The sequence below is a fragment of the Heliangelus exortis genome, chromosome 5, assembly GCF_036169615.1.
Source record: "Heliangelus exortis chromosome 5, bHelExo1.hap1, whole genome shotgun sequence".
NCBI classification, from domain to species: Eukaryota; Metazoa; Chordata; class Aves; order Apodiformes; family Trochilidae; genus Heliangelus; species Heliangelus exortis.
Window position 1 is genome coordinate 31907305 of NC_092426.1, and position 17441 is coordinate 31924745.

Here is a 17441-nt window from a genome sequence, read left to right on the forward strand (position 1 = left end):
AATAATGAAGAGTTCATAGGTCTATTGGCTGCATCAGCTGCAGTGGCAATGACAAGGTAGAGCTTAAGAACTGGGCTGAAATTAAGACAGTAAGTAGCAGAATAATGACACAACATTTTCTGAAGAAAATTCAGCATTTTCTGAAGAACAAAGAGGCCTAGAGAAGCTGGCTGGCTTTCAAAGACAGCCTCCTGAAACCACAAGAGCAATTCATGCCATTGTGCAAGAAAACAAGGTAGGCATGTTAGGAGTGAAAGAATAGTATGCTGAATGGGGAAACCTTCACTGAGTTCTGTTTTGTGTACATGGAATATGTCTGATCCTAGCAAGGCCTTGCAGATAGTCTCAGATAATTCCCCTTTAGAGGCATAGATTGGATGAGCAAACTACAACATGGACAGAAACCTGATCGGAACAGCAGGCATGGATGGCAAGATGAACAGGACCCAGCAGCAGATCAACAGCATCTGGCCTATACCAGCAAGAATGTGTAACACTTTTTCCTTTGGGGTTTTTTTTGGGGGGAGTATTTTGCGTTTGAAGTGCTAGGTTCGGTTGTGACCTCGCTTGTACACCTCCTTGGTCCAGTGGAAGACCACAAAGATGATCAAGGGACTGGAGAAGAGAAAGGCAGATACAGCTTTTGTTCAGCCTGAAGAAGAGATTAAAGGGGAATCTAACTGTTTACTTCAACTTGCAGGGAATGAAAGTGGTTATAGGGAAGACAAATCCACATTTTTCTCAGAGTTGCATGTAGTGGAAAAATGCAATGCAATGAACACAAATTGCAGCACAGGAAATCCTGTAGATGCAAGGAAAAAGTTTTCACAGTGAAGGTGATAAACCACTGAAGAAGGCTGCCTGAAGACATTGTAGAATCTCCACCCTTGGACAAATTCAATGTTCAGCTGTATATAACATTGGACAATCGGCTCTTACAAGGTTTGAGTCGCTTCAAGAAGTAGATTGGACTAGTTGACATTCAGAGGGAATTTTCAATGTAAATTACTGTATGATTCAGTGAGTTAAGATACATTCTTCTCTTCAGAATCTGCTATTGACTATTATAAATTGCTTCCACTTAAGTTGGTGACTCCTGTGACACCCACTTGGAGGATGTGATATAGCTGATACAGAGCACTTCTAAGTTTTATAATATCAGGCCTCTTTAGAATCAGACCTCTAAGCTTCATAATATTGAAGAGCTCTGAGAAACAGAACATACCAAAGAGTGTTGACCCCTGGTATCTTAAAACAAGATAATAAAATCATCCTACCGTATTATACCTTGGGTACATGGAATCACAACACAAGGATTGTAGAATCCCACCCTGTACTAGGATTTAGTTACTAGCACCAGTGCTGAGACTGATCTGTGTGTTTCTGGCCATGCAGCCCATAGAAACCACAACACTGGGATTTAAAACAACCACAATGGTGAAAATGGAAAGAAAGAGAACACCTTTCAGTTTAAAAACACAGCCTGAGGTGGTTTCTGTTAATTAAGAAATTGTTGTGGTTGTATCTGTGGTTTATCTTCTGTTTTTTGGGGTTGCAGAATTTACATGCTACAAAGTCTTGGTAACCAAAATCAAGCCTACAGTTATCTTTAAAATATTAAATATAACACACAAAACCAGATTCTGGAAGTTTTAGTCATCCTGAGTACTGACTAGCTAGAACAACAAGAATCAAAGGTATGCCTTGAGGAGTAAGCGACAGCTCAGTTGGAGCCAGAGTGGCAAAATGAGACCCATACAAACCAACTAAGCAAAAGAAGTAAAATCTTGGCTAATCAGCTTTACATTGTGTGAGTGAGTTAACTGTAGGCTATAGCAGATCATATTTTGGGGAGCATAAGCAGTTTGTTTGTGCTTTGATCCAGGACTGCTACCTTGCACCACATTTTAAAATCGGTTTCCCCCACTTCTGTTCTGCATTTTAAGATTACAAGATGATAGTGTGAAGTACCTAAAAAAAAAACCCCACTTTTCTTATCAAGATTTTACAAAATTCAAAAGAGAGCAGTCTTGGATTTTCTAAAAGCGTATTTGCATCTTACTCATTAAATTGCCTGGAGACAGGAGTGAATTTACTTTTTTGAGAATGCTCAACAAACCAGAATCCACTAGCAAGTTACTTTAAAAAAACTGGCTTTTCTAAATTTTTTTTTTTTTTTTTTTTTTTTTTTTTTTTTTTTTTTCTCCTGTGCACACTAAACACTGCTCAGAGTAGACTGCTGGCTGGGTGCCATTCAGACATGTAAAGGCACTGGGACTATGAAATAAATAATCTTAATAATTTTATCAGGCATTTTATGTTGCAGCATGTTTGAAAACACTGAAGGGAAGTAGATTAATGGGGCTTTTTATCTGGGTGTTTTTAAAATAATCGCTGCATAAGCCAAGTAAAATGAAGGTTCCCTCTTAGAAATCTCTGTTAACTCAACCATTTATCCCTTGCTGTTCTTAACAAGATCAACAGTGAGTCATTCCTCCTCAGAATTAGCAGTGGTTTCCAGTTACAACCCTTGTACACAACTGGAGATATCAGGGTCACTTTTTAATTCTCGGTCAGATTTCTCTGTGGTGCTTTACAATCAGACCAGTAAGAATAATGCCATTTGAATCCATCATTAGCAAACTGTAAAAGTACATCAGTCTGGTTTTGGCAATTAAATGTGAATGCAAATATGAATTGAATGTGCATCCTCATATACATATTAATACCACAAGACAGAAAACCCTCACAAGAATACGGAACTTTGCTTGCTGTTAAACTATTGTATGTGCATTCCTTTGTGAACTCTCCCATGGGGTGGAACAGAGGCCAAAATAAATGTCTCTTTGTGACAGTTGCCTTCCTCAAGCCAGGCCATGCTTACATTTCTGAGAGAATGTAGGAAAGCCCCAAACTCACTTGAAATTGCAACCATGCCAAATCCTGGTTTCCAGCTATCCCACCAGACTTTGCAATAAGCAGAAGAGCTAAGAATGGCTTTGCCCTGCAGAATACTTGGAGTCCATTCTAAACTCTGGTGTTACCTGGATTTTAGACAATCTGAGCTGAGGCCAAACAAAGACTGGTGTCACAGACAATGGGTTAGGGGTCTACCAAGCATCAAAAAAATCCATAATGAAGTTACAGGGTAGTCACAGCTTTTGAAGTTCAAATGTGACCCAAAATATCAGAGGAGCAAACCACCAATTCAAATGTCAAAAATATATTGCAACATCAAAGAAAATAAGAAAGGCAACTTGGTCCTTCATTTTTTCATATTTTTTGTCTTCATTCTTATGCATTTGGGGTTTTTTATGCTTTTCCATCATTGACAGTATAACTTTGTATAAGCTCATACAGATATTTGCTTTGCTTAGTAAATCAAAGTAACTTAATGGAAAAAGTCTTCTCTCATTTAATTTAGCTTGGCATTAATGACTTCATGACAAACTCAATGGGTACAGAGCAGAGAAAGCCAAGTCAAGAGCATTACAAGTCATTGGTCATTGCTTTAAATTTGCATCCAGACAAAATAAATTTCCATTTTGTTTTAGTAGCTTCTTACATTCCCTTTCACTGTTATAGCTGTCTCTGTGAGATCACATCACAGGCTCCCTCAGACTGGGAGGGGCCTCATGGAGGTCTCAAGGGCAGCCTCCTGCCCAAAACAGGATCAACACTGGATATAAACCAGGCTGTTCTGTTCCACCAGCTTCAATGAAAAGTTATCCCCATGCGTATAATTTTCCCTTATTTCTAGTTGGAATCTCCCTGTTTCAATTTATTATCATTGTTTCTCATTCTCCTATTGTGCAGCTCAGCCTTGCTTTGTCTTCAGAGTAACCTCCTTATAGTTTCTGGGAGGCTGCTATTAAAAGCTGCCTCACATGCAGGCTGGACCAGCCCAGTTCCTCAGCCTCTCCTCACTGGGTCAATGCTCCAGGTTCCAGACATCTTGGGGGAATCTCTGCTGAACTTGCTGCAGTTTATCAGCATTTACCCTGTATCAGAGGCCCACAGCTGGACACTCTGTTCCAGATGTGAGACAAAGAGTGTTGACTAAAGCAGTTTAATCACTTCCTCTGACTCTGCTCCTATTGGTACAGGTCATTATGCAGTTAGCAGAAAGAACTTCACGCTTGCAGAGGGTAAATCTGGATAAGATACTTACATGCACTGTTACATCATGCAAACTCTTGTTCATGTTTATACCTGTTCTCTAGATAACCAGGGGGGATCAAAGCTTTCAGCATGATACTATATTAATTATTTTTTTTCCATTGGTAAGAGTAAATGAAAATCTTTTCAAACTTATCTACTAAAAAGTAGAACTGATGTGCCAAAACTGGCCATGTTTTAAAGAATTTTCTATTTTTGGCTAATTAAAGCCTTAGTTTTTCAGACATATTACAGTATAAGTCATTAATACAGGAGAGACATGGGCTCTACTTTGCTTGGCAAGTCTCAGGGCATAAAACTCCTTTACTATATTTTACACCTACAGTCTTCAAGCCTTGGCAAACAGTTTACAATGGGGAGATCTGAAAGAAGGTAAAAATTCTGGCATTGGACTAGAGTGTAGTGTTTAAAGCTCAGATTCACCAGCAAGCTAAAACATGGTTTAAGAAGGATAACTTTGTTGTTTTTTCTCACAATGTCCCATAGAGAGCATGCCAATACATACAGAGCCAAATTCTGCTGTCAACTATACCAAAGTAAATCCAGCAGTACTTCAATGAAGTTCACTGAATTACACTGCATTGATGTTTTATGTTCAGAAGAAAAATGCTCCTTAATTTCTCAGACAAGCTGCTAAGAAGGTGTTATGAACACACAGCCTTTCAAAGCCTAGAGGTTTACCAAAAAGTTAGGTCTTGCAGAGTGCTGCAAGAGTTCCTGGGCCAGGGCCTAGACAGAAGATTATCAAAGTTCCATCTGTGAGGTAAGGCAGAACAATTCCCCCTGTTCAGAAACTCAGCCAGCCTTGGCTGGGGCATGATGGGCTGCAGTCTGAGCCTCTCTCATGCAGGGTTTGACATGGGAGAGCATTCCCAGTCACAGATACCAAAAGCTATGAAACTGATTTTAGTGTGCAATAACCTCTTGTGACAAAGTGACTTCATTACGCCTGAGCCCTGAATGCTCTCCTCTGGAGATAAATTGTCTCAACTAAGAGTGCTGTATTTCTGTCTCTAGATTCCCCATGAGAAGGTCTGTAACCACTGCACTATATTAGTTGTAGGTATGTCAGTACATAACTATACTGACTCTGAAAAGATGAGATAGAAAGGGTGCTGCTAAATGCATCATGTTTTAGGAAGGCTGAAGGGCATTTGACTCAGCTGAGCTGCTGGCTATCCTGCATTGATTTGTTCTGTTCCATGCCATCTGACTTAGCAATACTTGGTAAAACTTCATGCTGCCTCACACCCACAGCTCATGTCCCCAGATGAGACCTTGTGCTGATTTACCAGCACTCCTCGTAGTGCTGGGAGTTCCTAGATGTCTTGGCCTATCGCTTTCCATTCCTCCCTACCTGTGATGTGGTTGTGCCACACAGATACCCACCACATAAATATGTCCCACTAACCTTATGTCCCACTATTGACCATCAAATGCAGAGCACACATAGAGATCTGGCCAATCATAACAGCGTGTCTGTTTCAACATGTTTTAGGCAATATATTCTCTCAAGAAAAGTCTCAGACCAGCAAAAGAGAACAGCTAGGCAGTCACAGAGAGGTGAGAAGATAGGGGTGCCATGAAGAAGCAGATCACTGCACCGCCCTTGACAGAGACACTTTGCACTGAATCCACTTTGTCCCAAATACCATTCACGGGATTGCAGCAACCCAGGTGGCAAACACTGGAATCTTTTGCCCAAGGGCACCCAAGCCTACGCTCCTGGTTAGTGTGCTCATCACCAGACAGTGGGCTGGGCTGGGGAACATGAGGACTCTCCAAAACCACAAATGAACTTGTGCTTTTAGGCAGCCAAGAATCAACAATGCACAAACTCAGTCCAGCCACTGACCAGGCTGGGGGGTTCAGTGTCCCACCACCAGTGCAGGTGAAGGTTCCTGCAGCTGCTGTTTGATACCCATTTACATCAGCAGAGCAGTGAGCAGGAACCAGAGCCCAGGGCTTTCTCCTTGAGGAGTAGTCTGACCATCACTAGCTACAGAAATACTCTCCTCTTAGGACTTTCTTTCTCTCTGTTTATATTTCTATCCACACAGCAGAAACACCTGCATAGAAGGGGCAGAGATCACTCTTTGAGTGATTCACTACCTTGTGCAGGCAACACTCTTGTGGATCTCTCAGTTCATATGACATCCCAAAAATACAAGCAATATAATATACTACTTACATCAAGCTGATTTCTCAGTACACCTTATTGCTAGGTTTGTCAGTAACAACAAGGAAGACTATTTTTTTTAGAAGACTGCTGCAGTGGTGGATGTTGTTGATAACTTCTCATTTGAGCCAAAGTGTTAAACTAGCCTGGAGACTCAAACAAGCAGCAGCATTAGTGAACCTGCCTTCCTTTCATGGGCAGCAGGAACTGCACAGGTGGCTGCTTGCATTGAAGGGCACATGTCTCTGAACTCTGGTCCAAGATAAGTCCAGCTCAGACAATTGCCATTAATTAACCTCTGTCTGCAATTATACAGCTGAGCTCATCTAAAACATTCATGCAATCAAAACACTTCCCAGAGGGGTGGTTCAACTTTTTCATCTCCCTGCTTTTGCCCCATCAGGTTAGGACCTGTTTGTAGGTTCAGTGTCCTGCCCTATTCCTTGTGCCAGCTCTGACTTACTGGTGAACCAGTTCAGCTCACAAAGCCTGCTGAAAAATATTCATTCTTTTGCTGGATGAGTTTTGTGTTACTTCAGAAGCTGACTTAGCTTTTCACTGGGGAAAGGAAGAGCTGGCAGAAGTGAGAAGGTTTCGTATGTGGCTGGGTGCAGAGGAAGGAGTGGTGGAGCAAATGGAATAAGGAATTATTTAAAAAACTATATAAAAAAAATAACAACTGCACAGTTACATGCAGTTGTGTTGTCTGGCTGGAAGTAACCCTGTGAATCAGATAAGGGCATTTTTGCATTGTAGAAGCCCTTATTCAGTGCAGAAGAATGTAATAGTGAGCTTCTGTATGAAGCCAAAGAGCTATTGCATAAAGCTTTTTTAGTCCAAAGAGTTCCAATCGGTACAATGCAGCTGACAAGTGTATTGAATTCTTGAGGTATCCAAAAGATCATTCTGCACAGCAGCAGTTTCATCAGTAAGAACCTGTGCTGAACTGGAAAAAATTAGACTGACTGAGCACTCATGTCATCCTATCTTAGATGTGCTATCTCCTGGAAAAGAGAAAAACTTTCGAGTTAAATCAACTGGGATTTGTCTCAAATAAGTTTTTTTTTTTCTTTTTTTAACTGCTTATGTCTGCTACAAAACTGAGCTCAGTTTGCTACTGGAGCTACAAAAGGTCTTTCAGAATTGAGCAGAGACTTAGGATTGCACTTTAGGCATGTCTGCCTTGTAAAGCCCTGCCACAAATCTACAACAGTCCAGTAAAATTTTTGCAAGTGGTTAGCAATGCCAATGGATTCCATCTTCAGGAATTTGTCACTGAGAAACTGTTTAGGGATTTGCTAAGCAGCTTTTGGTGTGCTTCTGCATCCTCTCCTTCACAGAGGCGAATGCCTCCCATCTGCCTGTGCTTTCCCTGTGACCTGGGCAGTATCTTTGATTCAGATCTCAGGACCCTATCTCCAAATGATGGTTTATGTTATAGATTAGAATTTGAAGCAAGTACCCTTTCTGTTTTCTTCTGTTCTGCTCTGAAGATCACCTTATACTAACCTGCAAAGCTGCCTCACTCTGTGCTTCAGTTCCCTCAGCTCTTCACTAGGGAGAAGTCTGAATAACTTGACAAGTTTTAAGGTGTGAGCAATAAAGTCTGCACATTGATAGTGAGATTTACGTATCCAAACAGAATCATTTTAGGCATTTTGCACTTTCTGCTACTGCTCCAGCCTTATATCAGAGTCCTCTAAATCCTGTATTTGCCCTGTGGCAAGAAGCATCCTATGTGACATGAACACCTTCAATTAGGCAAATGATTGTCTCGTTACCCTTCACTTTTCCTATCCACAATTGTAATACATTACTTCTGGGCTGGAGTGAAATGCAGCAGCAATTATCCATGAGAACCAAAAGTCCTGTACAATAATGTACAGGAAAAGGATGTTATGAAGGCTGCTAATTAAAGCTCGGTGCTCCATCAGGAGTGTGAGTAGTGGATGGGCTCTGAAAACTGTGGGAAAGAAGTGGAATACTCACCTCTCCACAGACAAACAAGATGTTGCAAGAGAGTCCTGGGGTTTTGTGGCTGTAATCGACTGCTCTTCTCTTGATAGGATGTTTCTTCAGTAACAGTGAGGCACAATCTTCACATCAGCTCTTTCCTGCCTCTAGTATGTCATCAGGAGTGCACCACAGGTCACTCCAGAACAACATTATATGAATTTACACTATGAATTTAATTCCAGACTGTGTTCATTTTGTGTGCATACTAACCATGATAAGTTTTGCACCAGTATTATAAGTTTTTTATAGGTAAGAAAAACACACAGCATATATTTATTTGAATGAAAGACTATGGATAATAGCCTCTAAATGTGTAAGTGTAGATTCAGGATTGAAAATTGATTTTTAATAGTTAAAAATAGCCAGCCACATTTCAGTGAGAAACTATACAAGCTTCACCTTTCCAGCAAAGGAATTGAAACTGCACTCTAATAGCCCCACACTGGAATTTATAGCGATTTCACTTATTTTGTAATCAAACACTCTTTGAAGCCTAATTGTCATATGTTTGATGTAGGTGCTGATTTTGTTGAAACTGTAGGTACAGCCAGTGCAAACAGTCCAATAATCCTGAGCCTTTAGTTGGCTCCATAACCATTTCAATGGCTTTTTCCACATTTATTGCTGGCAACATCATACCTCCACAGAATCTGAGCTGTGCTTTTTTGTTGGTTTTGTTCTTGATTTACAAGCAAGCTCTTTAATTGAACTCTTAAGAACATACTGTGCTTTCAGAACCTTTGCACACAGAAAACATATTTTAGAAGATTTTAATAAAGTCTGCACTGTGGAACATGGATGCTCACTGTCTGGAAATGTTTAGCACTAAAATTCAAATAATGACAGCAATCAGGATATTTGTGACTCTCTATTACAAGTTTGTATGATTCAAGCATAAAGGCTCCTAGAAGATGTCCTACAATCTTAGAACAAGAGTCTTTCTTTCTTAAGTATTCAGGTTTTTGCCTTACTACTGCTTCATTCTTCTCACAGATATATTTCATCTTTCCTTACCAGAACTTATTAATGGAGTTTTCCTGAAGGTCAGCCAAAGGGACACTCTGTGACACAGATTTCCAACATGCTGTAGGAAAATGAGAAAGGGACATGTATGAAAACAGTACAATATCCTTCCTGTATTTTCCAACCTGCACTAGAAACTCATTGACAAGTAGAATGTTTTCTTTAATGGTTTTTAATGAAGAAGATAATACTTAAAAAAAAAAAAAAAGATCTGGGTAATAAAAATATTTTTAAAGGGAAAGAAATAACACCAAAGGCATGCCACAGCAAAAAAAGAAATAATAATAATCACAGAATTAAAACATCACTGTTCACAATGAGCCCTTTTTCTGTGAACAGTTAGATGTTTGCATACAGACCTAAACTGTGCATTGGTAGGTGCAATCCATATCTTTTACACTTTGCATTTTTCACTATAAGCACCAAATGAGCCTCAAAAGAGGAGGACTGGCTTGTAGGATTACAGATCGGTAATATGATTACAGTAATATGCAGTAAAATGCTGGAGGAAATTTGGGTGACCTGTAGTTTTTACATAATCGAGGCTGTTGCTTGTATTTGAGTTTTCTTATGCTAAGGAATATTTCTTCTAACAACACAGGCACAATTTTACTGTCAGACATGAGTATTTAGATGTGATACTTACTCTGTAGTAAGGTTTTCTGTAGCAAGCCTTTCGTAGCTTGTCTCCAAATCACAGCCTTTTTTTGGACCAAATATAAGTACATGAAACACAATTTTAAAAGGACATGAACCTTTTCTATTGTCTTTCCTGAAAATCTTTCTTGACAAAGAAAATAGCACCTTGAGAGAAGTGTCTCCTCCTATAGCTCTTACACAAGACTGCCATATAAGTTAGGAGATGATCGACAGATATGCAAGGACACTAAACACAACCAAAATCTCATTTTCTTATGCATGGTGTTGTTGCCATAAGTATGATATGACATCCCAAAGACTGCAGGATTTTTACTCCTTTTTTGCAGGGACAAAATCAGAAGCCCAGGGCTGTGGAAACCAAATGCCAAGGAACAGCCAGAGGACTGGTAGCTGAGCAGGGAACAAGCTCCAAACCTGTGCTCTCTCACCTGTGTCGTGGTGACTCTGCTGCATCCAGCTTTTGCTTCATGGCAGAGAAATTGCTGAGAGTGAGAATGAGTGATTTTTCTCCGGTCATTTTTGTACATTCCCCCAGTAGCACTTGTACTATAAGCTTATTTGTGATGGGATTTACAATGGGGAAAAAGGGATGTGATAGACAGTTAGTCCAATACAAAAACTAGTGTAAATATTCACAATCATTATACCTAAGCACATAAAAATAGGTTAAATAATGTAATTCACGTTATGAAACTATACTGTTAAAAGCAATAAGCATTTTTAAAACTGCCTGCACAATTTTTACTTGATCCCATGCATTAAGATTCAGAGTTTACTTATAAGTTCACACATTTTTTTCCTCTCACATCTTTTGCCTGTAGAACAATCCTGCTTTCTTTTTGCAGGGGTGAAAGTGAATCAGTGTGAGAGGTGAAGGCATTTCATGAGCAGAACCTTCTTCATCATTTTTCATCAACAAGAATATGCACATGCCAGAGGAGTTTTGGTTAGCAAAAGAAGGCTCTTCTAAGGGAGAACAAGCTTCTATCCCTGACTTTTCCAAAGGATTGACAAGTAATGTCACTAAGGGCCAGATGGTATTGAGATGTTATTGCTGACACTGAAAAGACTAAGCTAGGCATGTGGCTTCAGGAGAGAGAAAATCTGTTAGGTCCCCATTTCCCCTCCAGTCTCTGTAGAATGGAGAGCTGGCAGCATGTGGGAGCAGCTGGCACAACACTATACATGAAAAATGGAAATAAATCATTAGGAAGCACTGAATAAATGGGTGGCTCTGCAACTTTCTGGATGAGGCAGCTCCCCAAAACCAGGATTCATAGACCAGAACCCCATTTGACTACTTGACTTGTCCCATTCAGCAGACATCTAAACTGCAGGGCAGTGCTCATATTCTCTAAAATACTGATGTCTAGGATGCTTACCCAAAAAACAGGCACTATGTTTCTGAGGCTTTTCTCAGCACAGCACAACTCAAAATTATTATATAATTTCTCAGGATAAAAAAGTCTATAATACCATTATAAAACAGAGATTTAAAATCAATACACACCTGGCTTGTCAATCCCATCAATAAAATTTCTTCCCCTATGATTCAGTTCTGACCTTCACTTGTTTTGTCCTCATTTTCTTTGCATTACTCCCCTGTCTTTGCCCAGTCAGCTCCAGAATCCAGGACCAACCTCAGTCATTCTTACATTTCAACCAATAATTCATAGGTCCAGACTTCCTGGCCAGCTACTACCCAGGCATCAGTTTCTTGCTAAAATATTACCAGCTTCTGCTTCCAATGTATCCCTTAAGCTCCTTCATTTGTTCCCTTCCCGGGTAAGCTGTCTCTTTGGCTTTTCTAACATTCATCTTCCTTCCCCATGCTGTCTGTGCCCAACTGAGGGGGGACATGGGGTGCAAAAAAGAGACATCCTCTGAGTTCTCATAGCCAAATATTTCCTCATAAGTACTCAGAAACATTGTGGACATTTTTTTGCTAATATTGTTAAGCTATTTCATTTTCATCAGCCTGAAATTGCTCCTTCTGTGGCTTTGAAGCATTTTTTTCAGCTTTTTCATGTATTTTTGGCATCTGGGGGATTTAGTGGGAGAAGGGAGTGCTAGCATCTTCCTACAACAAGTACTTTAATCATTGTGGGCACAGAAGTGAACTGGAACCAGAAACAAATAGAAAATAAATGCTACAATTCATGCTGCATTTTTTCTAAAATAACTATGTCACAGTGAAAACATTCCATTCATTCTGACCTGCTACGTGTGTGTTTCTGTGCCTATGGTTTTCAATAGTAGATATTGTCAACCAGCCGTACAGACAACCTCAAAATGAGGCACATAGTGACAGAGTCCAGGGAAATGCATACCTGAGAAAATGGATGTAGTCAGGCATCAATAATTACAGAGCATCACTGCACCTGCACTGGCTGACACTATCTATTTCACTATCACAAATACAGAACAAGAGAATACATGTATAAGAATTTTTATTTCATAGAATCACAGAATATCATAGAATCATAGAATGCTGAGTTGGAAGGGACCCATCTGGATCAACAATTCCAACTCCTGTCCTTATGTAGGGCATTCTCAGAATCACATCATGTGCCTGAGAGCATCATCCAAACACTTCTTGAACTCAGGAAGGCTTGGTGCTGTGATCACTTCCCTGGGGACCTTGTTCCATTGCTCAACTGCCCTCTGAATGAAAAACCTTTTCCTCATATCTAATCTAAACCTCCCCTGATTCAGCTTCCTACCATTTCCCTGAGTCCTGTCTTAGGTCACAGGAGTGAAGCAATCAGAACCTACCACATCTCTTTCCCCCGTGGGGAAACCAGAGACTGCAGTGAGGTCACCCCTCAGCCTCCTCCTCTCCAAGCTGAACGTCTGAGTGTCCACAGCTGCTCCTCATCAGTCATCCCTTCCAGGCCCTTCACAATCCTTGTTGCTCTCCTTTTGGTGCTCTCCAACAGCCTGATGTTTTTCCTATATTGTGGTGCCCCAAACTGCACACAGTAGTCAGGGTGAGGCTGTACCAGTGCAGTATTGTATATTAATAGTATACAATAGACACTATATATATGCAGTGTATGTATTGGCCCTAGCCATATTAATTTATCATAGATAGCAATTCCCAAAATTAAGAGGTCACGTTGTGTTGTGATGTTTTCACAAGGCAATGCCTGTGAAAGAAAGTCTATCCTTCCACAACATGACCAAGCTGTAAGAAAAGGAGATTGTCAGAAGGTACAGTACATCTTTGTCTCAGAGTGGGAAACCCTACTGCTGTAATTTCAAGAAACAAATACAGGCAATCCTCTGCTACCTCTAATAAGGCTGAAGGAAAAAGGCTGTAAGACTGCCCAATAGTGAACAGCATTTCTAGTAGCATGTTTTCCTTACCCTTTCGTCCCTGAAAACGTACTGCAATAAAGTTTTGCTTTAATCTCCAATTGAGTTTCTAGCATTAGTTTATAAAATACAAATTATATTACAGGAAACGGAAAACATTTCTGCAGTGTAATCTTTTGTGTGTTCTAAAAAGGAAGATAGGTCAATGGATATTTGTTTAACATCTGGCATGCTTGATCTTCCTGAGAAATCATCATATGAAGTAATATACTACAGAACATTTCTATTTTGTATCATTCATCAATTACATGCTTCTGGGCACTCTTGGCAAGGGAACATTGCAATGAGGGATCAAACACTATTTTATATGTATGGAATTGGATTATTAAATTAATATAATTATGTTATTCACCAATGAAAAGTGGATTCCTTTATTATGCAATTCATAAATGGAAGCAGAATGGTAAAATACTCCCAGCTAACTGAGATAAAACAGATTTACAGTACAAAGCTGGCATGAAAACTATTTTATCCTGCTTCAATGGCAGCATATAGTGCCTTTCTAAAGACTGGCTGCAGTTTCCCTTTTAGTACTCAGTTGCAGAACACTGTCCTTACATAAACTGCATGCTTGTTCTGTACTGCTGAGTAATTAGTAATGGAAAAGTCAATTGTGCCAGCACTGAATTATGTTTATAAACTGAAAATGCAGCTACCCATCTAAAGGAAAAAAACAAGCTGTTCAGCAATGTCAATAGTTCAGGAAAGAGATTTCTAACATCATCAGATTGATGGCCTTTTTAAAGAAGGCATAGACATCAGCACTGTGTCAAAGAGATGCATAGCATGGAAATAATTATCACATATACACAAAGCAAAAAATTTGACCCCTGTACATGCAAAATTATTGTTGTTCTTGTACAGCTATATGCCTGCTCCAGAAAAGGAGGCAGATTTCAAGCTACACATGAGAATTTTAAAATTATTAACTTTATAGTTATGAGTAGATCTGCTATTTTTACCACAAGGCTTAGAAAGCAGTATCATATATATCTTGCACTTTGCATCTGATTACACATGCAAACAATGCAACATCCATTACATTGCAGGATAATCTTGAGGCTGCAGTAGCAAGAATTTTATCAATTAATATTCCAGGGAAATGTTGTTTGTATACAAAAGCTCCAGTCTGAGCCTTGCATGTAACACCTTGAGGTATCGCTTGATCTCAAGTTCTGAAACTGGATTTGCACACAGATGTGCAAACTACGGATGGATGTCTGATAACTTCTTAAGCAATATAAATTCTTGCATAAAACTTAGTTCCTAATTGCTGTTTATCTACCTTACATTGCATTGTCTCTCTGAAAAGGAAGAGAGATAAAAATTCATCATTTTTTAAATGCATTCACAGCCTCTCTAAGAAGTGGAATTGGATGTGTTTCTTAGTTTCACTGGTAATTTCCCTAAACTGTATTTTGAAAGAGCAGTTAGACTTTAAGGCAAGTCATTGGGTTTTATCATAATTTTAGAGGCTTTAATATAAAATATGTGAAAAGTAGCTCAGGTATTTCTGCCAATCTGTTATAACAAAAACAAACAAACAAACCAAAAAACCTACAAAATTTTGCATTGTGGTCCCAGTAAGGAATTTCTGTGACAGTGCCTGACATTCTATTATATCATGTAGCCCAGTAGGATCAGTCAAATGATATAGCCAGACTCATTTAGTGTAATCTCCTGATCCAGTGTTTAATCTCCCAGTGTATAATTCCTGGACAGGAATCTCTTAATAGTATTTAAACTGAGACTTTTAGTCTGAGCAGCAGCTCTGACACAAAAGCAATCCTCCCTCCTGACTGAATCAGTAAGATCTGAGTTAAGTGACAGCTTGCCTTAGCTGGCAGTTTCTCATTGAATATCTTGTGGTCCCTCCTATGAAACAGAAAAATTCTGGCGAAGGAATGGGACTGAAAAGAGGGTTCTTTGTTCCCTGAGTTTCTGTACAGCTTGACAGAGAAGATATAAAGATATCTGTAGGTCAGTGAAGGTTAGTATTTCCTCTGGTGTTATTGATTTGACAAATGAAGAGAAAATAAACACCTCAACCTCAGGAGCAGAATAGCAGGATCATTGCAAACCCAGAAATAGACAACACTAATGAACAACTTAATGTAAACTTTCTGTGGTACTCAGAGCAGCAACCAACTGAGGATCTGGATGAAAACTTTCTCTGGAGATTTGTATGGGACAAAGAGCTTTTCTGTTCTTGCTTTGGGCACCTGATGATAAATCCTGATGGCTGATTGCTGGTATTGGACACAGGGGTTGCCCACTCATTTGTTGTGTAAATATTTTCCCTCAGTCAAAAGTAAGCCCATTTTGGTATTAGTGAACATAGAATGAGGGAGCAAGCAGCAACATCACTTGTTCACTGTAGGCAGCAGGCGCCAGGACTGGCCGGGAGTTGGGCCCAGGTGCGCATGCCCGGGTTAGGCAGGGTGTGGTCCCGGAAGTGGTCCCGGGAGAGGTTCCAGAGCCAGGCGGACCGAAGTTAGCTCTCTGATACTAATCCAAACCAACACTAGCTCGATTGACTCTGCTCGCGAACCGAACTCGCGCCCACGGCGAGATTCGTCTCACGCAACAAATGGTGGAGAATGCGGGCAACAGTTTCGGTCTAATCCGTCTCCCCGAGCGTTTCGTCCGAAAGTGACCCTTCTCCACAGACCGTTCGATACCCCGAAAGATTCGGGTAAGAGAAACCTTTTCTTCTCTTTGACATCGACATCAGTAAAACCGATGATGGGATCCTATGCAAGCAAACCTACCGGCACCGCCGTTGCCGAGCAGATTGTAGCCCAGGCGGAAAGGCAGGAACCCCTCCACTACCCGGGTCCTGAGACCGCCTGGGACCTCTGGGGGGAGGTGTATAATCTGCTGACAAGTCTCCACTATAAGGAGACCAACGGCGACATTATTGGTGCGGACAATACCTGGCGGGTCGTTTGCAATCTATTAGCTGTTATGAAAGCCGAAATAGAAGTGGCAATTGCCACCACCGCGGCTCCATTACAAAAGACCGAGGCATTTCCCCCAAAGGAAATGCCTGCTGCGACCCCCTCGGCACCACCCTCCGAGGGGGAGGAGCCCGAGAGAGCGCCAGCCGTGACCCCCTCGGCACCACCCCTGGAGGAAGGAAAAAACGAGCAAGTATGTCTGGGGCTGACCGGTGGCAAGCCTGCCATAAAGGGCATGTCCAGGAAGCCCCACCAAACCGTGACCGAACTCCTATCGGATATCGGCCCGGAAGTCAAAACACCGGAAAATGATGGGGCGGAAACCGCGGCTTGCAGCACCCCCGCCGCCGCCCACGGAAGGCTGCAGAGAAAAAAGCAGCCCCTCAACCAGTGGCAGTATCTGCACTGGAAAACAAGATATCGGCCCTGCAAGACCAGGTCACTCGGGCCGTGCAACTAATAGAGAAGCGGGACGTCGAACATCGCCCAGCTTTTCAGCAGTACAGGAACACGCCCTGCCCCGACCAGACCAGTACCCCCGGCTCTGAACAACGAGGCACCACGCAACTAAGATCTTCACGTATTTGTCATCTTTTCCCCCATAAAAACTTAAAAAAAAAAAAAAAAAAAAAAAGGGGGGGGAAATGTAGGCAGCAGGTGCCAGGACTGGCCGGGAGTTGGGCCCAGGTGCGCACGCCCGGGTTAGGCAGGGTGTGGTCCCGGAAGTGGTCCCGGGAGAGGTTCCAGAGCCAGGCGGACCAAAGTTAGCTCCCTGATACTAATCCGAACCAACACTAGCTCGATTGACTCTGCTCGCGAACCGAACTCGCGCCCACGGCGAGATTCGTCTCATGCAACAATCACTGATTCACCTCTTCATCTAACCAAACCAGTCAAATTTTCCTCAATTAAATCAGAAGACAGGAAAGATAGTCAAATCATTTTAAATCAGATAAAAACTATATCCAAAGTAAATAGAAAACTTCTTTTAAAGGCTTTCATTTTTTCTGTTTGAGAGTGGTTTAGGTGTTTTTCTCCCCAAATAA